A 6,136-nucleotide genomic window follows, 5' to 3' on the forward strand; every position below is an offset into this window, starting at 1 on the left:
TACCTGGTTGATCCTACCAATAGTCATATGATTATCTCAAACATAAAGCCAAGTATATGTAAGTATGAACTAATCAAACTATGAAACTATGAATGGCTCATTAAATCAATTGTAGTTTGTTTGATGGTATCAACTACTCAGATAAGCGTAATAATTCTAGAGCTAATACGTGTAACAAACCCTGACTTTTGGAAATGATACATCTATTAGATAAAACGTTGACATGTGCTTTGCCTATTGCTTTGATGATTTATGATAACTCAACAAATCTCACAGTTTTTATGTCAGTGACACATCATTCAAATTTTTACCCTATTAATTTTCGATGGTAAGATAATGACCTACTATGGTGGTGGTGGGTGATAGAGAATTAGGGTTTAATTTCAGAGAAAAAGCCTGAGAAATGGCTACCACATCCAAGGAAGGTAGTAGGCATCCAAATTACCCAATCCTGACATAAGAAAGTAGTGACAATAAATAACAACACTAGGCTATATGAACATGGTAATTAGAATGAGTACAATTTAAATCCCCTAATGAGGATCCATTAGAGGGCAAGTCTGGTGCCTACAGCCATGGTAAGTCCTACTCCAGTAGTGTATATTTAAGTTGTTGTAGTTAAAAAGCTAGTAGCTAGAACTAGGGTTAAGTTATCCAGTTTGCCTTATCGTAAGCAATGGTCTACTCATCCTTACTATCGATAATGCACTTTTGGCCTTAACTAGCTAGGTTGTTCCTCCGACACTATTACCTTTAAGAAATTAGAATGCCTAAAGTAAGCCTACGCTTGTATACATTAGAATGGGATAACATCATAGGATTTTAGTTTTATTGTGTTAGCCATCAGGATCGAAGTAATAATTAACAAGAACAGTCAAGGGCATTCATATTTCATATTCAGAGGTGAAATTATTGGATATATGAAAAATGAACAACTATGAAAGTGTTTTCCAAGGATGTTTTCTTTAATCAAGAACAAAAGTTAAGGGCTCAAAGATGATCAGATACCATCCTAGTCTTAACCATAAATGATGTTGACTAGGGATCGACAGATGTTACTTTTAGGACTCTGTCAACACCTTATGATAAATTAAAGTTTTTGGGTTCCAAGAGGAGACGGTTGCAAGGCTAAAACTTAAAGAAATTAATTGAAAGGCACCACCAAGAGTGTAGCCTGTGACTTAATTTGACTAAACACAAGGAAACTTACCAAGTCCAGACATAGTAAGGATTGACAAACTAAGAGCTATTTTTTGATTCTATGGGTGGCATTGCATGACCATTCTTAGTTGATGGAGCGATTTGTCTACTTAATTCCATTAACGAATGAGACTTCAACTTGTAACTAGCTACATGAGGTGATCCTTTATGGCTAGCTTCTTAGAGGGACTATGGCTACTAGGCTAAGAAATTTTGAGGTAATAATAAGTCTATGATACCTTTAGATGTTGGGTTATATTTAATGAGTCTATAGCCTTAGCCGATAGGCTTGAGTAATCTTTAAAATTTCATCATGATAGGGATAGATCATTGTAATTGTTGCTCTTCAATGAAGAATTCCTACTAAGCATGAGTTATCAGCTCATGTTAACTATATCCTTACCCTTTATACACACCGCCCGTCGCTCTTACCAATTGATGGTTCGATGAAGTGTTTGAATCATCGTGACATGAATGGTTCGTTGCCTATGACATCATGAGAAGTCCACTAAACCTTATCATTTAGAAGAAGGAAAAGTCATAACAATGTTTCCATAGGTTAACCTGTGGAAGGATCATTGTCAAAACCCACTCAATGAACACCTATGGACGCATTAATGAAACACCAATAAGGCGAGGGTACCTCTACACCTCGAGCCTCTTTTGGCTTTGGGCGACTATAACGGTCACTCTGCTATGCCTTCTTGGTGGACAAAATGATCGATATCACCACCTATAATTGAATAATGAACCCTCGATGCAAATCATACCAAGGAACAGAATGAAAAAGAGTGCATGTGCCATCGGCATCATGTTCATAATGCATGCATGGGTGGCATCGTAATGCCTTTTGTTGTGAAAAACCAAAATGACTGTTGGTAATGGATATCTCAGCTCTTGCATCAATGAAGAACATAACGAAATACGATACTTGGTGTAAGTTGTAGAATCTTATGAACTATCGATTCTTTTTACGTAAGTTGCACCCCAAGCCATTAGGCCTAGGGTACGCCAGCCTAGGTGTCATACACCATTACCACTTTCAACCCCTTGCCCATTGGGCTCTAGGTGAAGGGCTAGAAGATGGCCTCTCATGATCTTGTTGGTTGTGGTTCACCCAAAAGTGAGTCCCCGACAATGATAGTGTTGTGGCCTTCAGTGGCATAGCTTCCAGCTTGCTTCGTCTCCAGTGATGTGCTCTCATTGTCCATTTGAATCCCATCAGACCCCCCACATCACTCAATCATTACTTTTATCATGATGCAAGGTTAGGTGGGATTACACACTAAGTTTAAGCATATCAATAAGCGAATAAAAAAAAACTTACCAAGATTCCGTTAGTAATGGCAAGTGAATCGTGAATAGCCTAGTATCGGGCACCTCCAATGTCTGAATTATAGTTTAAAGACGCATTCTTGGTGGTGAACTGGACCCAAGTCCTTGGGAATAAGGCACTATAGAGCATGAGAGCCCCATTGTGCTTGGACCCTATCACAACAAAAAATGTTATTTGTGAGCCAAGTTGTTTGGGAATGCAATCCCCAATCAGGTGGTAAATTCCATCCAAAGCTGAATACGAGGAAGAGATCGATAGTGAACAAGTACTATGAGGGAAAGATGAAAATGACTTTGAAAAGAGAATTAATAAGTGTTTGAAATTATCAGAAAAGAAGCAGATGGGGGCCAATTATGTGCTCTAGTTAGATGTGGAACAGGGAGACCCTATCCATTGATCAACTTAGGGCATGAATCGAAATAGGTTATAGTGGTGACCCAAGCTGGGCTTTTTATTGGCCTACAGAAACATCATTGCTACGATCATAGAATGCAGCATTAAATGTTGAGACATACCTTGATGTTGACCTACGGGCTTCCCATTTGGTCTGTCTTGAAATACAATCCAAAGAGTCTAACATGTGTATTAGTCAATAGGCTAGAAAACTCATAAAGTGCAAGGAAGCTGATTGGCAGGATCCCTCATGGGTGCACCACTGACTGACCTTGATCTTTTAAGAAGAGTTTGAGTGTGAGCATGCCTATTAGGACCCAAAAATGGTAAACTATGCTTGAGCAGAGCAAAGCTAGGAAAAACTCTAATAGAGGCCCATAACAATACTAACATGCAAATCATTTGGGGTAAAAGACTAATTGAATCATTTAGTAGCAAGTTCACTCTGAAGTTTTCCTCAAGATAGCTGTAGCCCTTAGTAAGTTGTATCGAGTAAAGCCAATGATTAGAGGCAACAAGTGCGCAATGCCCTTGACCTATCCTCAAACTTTAAATAGGTAAGATGGCATGGCTACTTCATTAAGCCTCATCATAGAATAGAGAGCTCTAAGAGGGCCATTTTTGGTAACCAAAACTGGTGATACAACATAAATCGGACATCAAGTTACGGTGCCCAACTGCATGCTAACCTAAAACCCTCAAAGGGTGTTGGTTGTTAAGATAGTAGGATGGTGGTCATAGAAGTCAAAATCTACTAAAAAATGTGTAACAACTCACCTACCAAATCAACTAGTCCCAAAAATGTATGGTGCTTAAGCGTGCTACACATACCTAGTGTCAGGGTAATGTCTAGGCCTCGATGAGAAAGAGGGCATGATGATTGTCATAAAGCCCAAGGCACGAGCTCGGGTGGAGCAACCATTGGTATAGATCTTAGTGATAGTAGTAAATATTCAAATGAGAACTTTAAAGGCCAAAGGGGGGAAAAGTTCCATATGTATGACACCTACACATAGGTTAGTCAATCCTAAGAGATGGGGAAAGCCCATCTAATAATGTATCCAATGCATGCATAAAAAGGGAATCAAGTTAAAATTTTTGAACTAGGATGCAATGGTTGATGGCAACATTAGGGAGTCCAAAGATGTCAATAGGGGCCTCGAAAAGAGTTATCTTTTCTATTTAATGGCCCACCTACCCTGGAAATGGCTCAACTGAATGTAGGTTCTAGCAATTGGAATAGCATCGCACATCATGTCGTATCTAGTGCAACCCTGGTGGCCTTTAAAAAGTCAAAAGACTGAGTGCCATCCATTCCCAGTTATATTTATAATTACATTAAGTCTCCAAGGTGAATAGCCTCTGATTGATGGAATAATGTAAGCAAATGAAGTTGGCAAAATGGATTCGTAACCTCAGGAAAAAGATTGGCTTTGAGGGTTAAGCATGGGGGTCCTAGTCCTAAACCCATCAACTATCGATGCACTATTCGATCTATTCTCACGATGAGAGTGGGTCATCATGTGCTAGCTGAGGGATGGACTCAGAACAGCTCCCTTATGGGCCTTCCCAGACAACAAATAATCGACTCAAAATTGGTACAGACAAGGGGAATATGACTATTTAATTAAAACAAAGCATTGCAATGGTCTCTATGGATGCTCATATAATTTGATTTTTGCCCAATGCTCTGAATGTCAAAGTGAAGAAATTCAACCAAGTGCGGGTAAATGGTAAGAGTAACTATGACTTTCTTAAGGTAGCCAAAAGTTTTGTCATATAATTAGTGATGCGCATGAATGGATTAAAAAGATTCCCATTGTCCTTGTCTACTATCCAGACAAACCACAGCCAAAAGAATAGGTTTCACAGAATTAGTGAGGAAAAGACACTGTTAAGCTTGACTCTAGTGTGACTTTGTGAAATGACTTAAGAGTTGTATGATAAGTGGGAGCCTTCAAGAAGAATTGAAATACCACTACTTTTAACATTATTTTATTTATTCTGTGAATTGAAGGCAGGGCAAGACCCCTTCTTTTGGACCCAAGGTTGGCCTAAGTCGATTAATCCAAGTGGAAGACATTGTTAAGTATGAAATTTGGCTAAGGCAACATATTTATTAAAAGATAATACAAGTGTCCAAAGATGAGCTCAACAAAAACAGAAATCTCGTGTGGAACAACAGGGTAAAAGCTCATTTGATACTAATTTGTACAAATATGAACCATAAAAGCATGGCCTAGTAATCATTTAGACCTTTGAAATTTGAAGCTATAGGTGTCAGAAAAGTTGCCATAAGGATAAGTGGCTTATGGTAACCAAGCGTTCATAGTGATGTTACTTTTTTATTCTTCAATGTTAGCCTTCTTATGATTGTGAAATAGAATTCACCAAGTGTCGGATTGTTCACCCAGCAATAAAGAACATGAACTGGGATTAGACCATCATGAGATAAGTTAGTTTTACCCTATTGATGGTAGCATTGCAATAATAATTCAACCTAGTACGAGAGGAACAATTGATTCGCATAATTGGTCATGTGTTTGGTTGAAAAGCTAGTGGCATAGAGCTATCGTGTGCTAGATTATGACTAAACACCTATAAGTCAGAATTTAGGCTAGAAGCAATGCACACACTTGTCACTTAATTGCCAACCTATAGTAGAGGCCCATAACCCTTAAGGGCACATGTCATAGGTGTAGTTCCCGAGGCTAACAAGCTATGCAGGCCTCTTTGGAGCTCAATTCCTACTAAGTGGTGGGTAAAATCCTTTGTAGATGACTTAAATATGTGATAAGGTATTGTAAGTGGTAGAGAGGCCTTGCTGCCATGATCCACAGAGATTCAGCCCTTTGTTACTTTAATTTGTCCCTACTTTCTAGAACCATTGAAGTTTTCTCATTTTATTTTTTTCCCTATAGCCCTTGGTTCATGTAGGCAATTGCATCCAACACCATCGGTAAGTGCTGGCCCATTGTTGCCTTGAACATTTTTAACAGATGCTGGCCTTTTGGTTTGGGATGTTGCCTTTAACACCATCACAAGATGTTGGCACTTAGAGTAGGCACCTATCTCAACCACTGTTGGCATAAGCGAGCCTTTAATGTAGGTTGTTGCCTCAAACCCCTCTTTGGTAGATGTTGGCACTAAGTGCAGCATATGTATCATGACCCTCCTATCCAATGCACTTATTTGTCCTTTAATCAC

The 6,136-nt window shown here is 38.9% G+C and overlaps 3 pseudogenes; all 3 read left to right on the top strand.

Annotated features, from left to right (window-relative positions):
* On the top strand, positions 1–1,781 carry LOC149516463 (18S ribosomal RNA; annotated as a pseudogene).
* A 289-nt stretch (positions 1,782–2,070) lies between these two features.
* Positions 2,071–2,226, top strand: LOC149516464 (5.8S ribosomal RNA; annotated as a pseudogene).
* Positions 2,227–2,458: 232 nt separating this feature from the next.
* LOC149516465 (25S ribosomal RNA) lies at positions 2,459–5,798 on the top strand (annotated as a pseudogene).
* The last annotated feature ends 338 nt before the right edge of the window (positions 5,799–6,136 follow it).

Source organism: Durio zibethinus, chromosome 10, assembly GCF_047325235.1.
Source record: "Durio zibethinus cultivar Kanyao isolate XHJ-2024 chromosome 10, ASM4732523v1, whole genome shotgun sequence".
NCBI classification, from domain to species: Eukaryota; Viridiplantae; Streptophyta; class Magnoliopsida; order Malvales; family Malvaceae; genus Durio; species Durio zibethinus.